This window comes from Penaeus monodon, chromosome 25 (assembly GCF_015228065.2).
Source record: "Penaeus monodon isolate SGIC_2016 chromosome 25, NSTDA_Pmon_1, whole genome shotgun sequence".
Taxonomy (NCBI): Eukaryota; Metazoa; Arthropoda; class Malacostraca; order Decapoda; family Penaeidae; genus Penaeus; species Penaeus monodon.
Genome location: NC_051410.1, coordinates 13047572 through 13048013, shown reverse-complemented (window position 1 = coordinate 13048013; position 442 = coordinate 13047572).

The window sequence follows — 442 nt, the reverse complement described above, 5'->3', positions numbered from 1 at the left end:
TTCATCTCTCTTCTTCACCTCGCTCGTCGCCCCCCCCCCCTCCCCCCGCGGCAGGAGAGAACGCGCGGGCCTTGAATATCTTTTTTTGTTTGTTTGTTTACATGTTATTTTTCTTACCCACTTCATTTTTTTTTTGGAATTTTTTGCTTCTGATTCCCCTCATCTTCTGGAACGTTAATGGATCACTCCGACTTCCTCCGGGATGGAAACTTTCGATTAGGGCGAGATGAAGGGAGTGCAGTGGGATAAGAAGAAGGAAAAAAACACGAAGGGAGGAAGAAAAAAGGAGGGAAAGGAAAATGATAATTGGGTTTAACTGCTGTGATTTTCATGGGAAAGTTGTCCGACTGCGAGAAAGTTTATGTAAATTGCAGTTAATGTGTCGGTAACAAGTATTTGGAAATGACATGTGCAATAATATATTCGTTTCTACTACTGAATA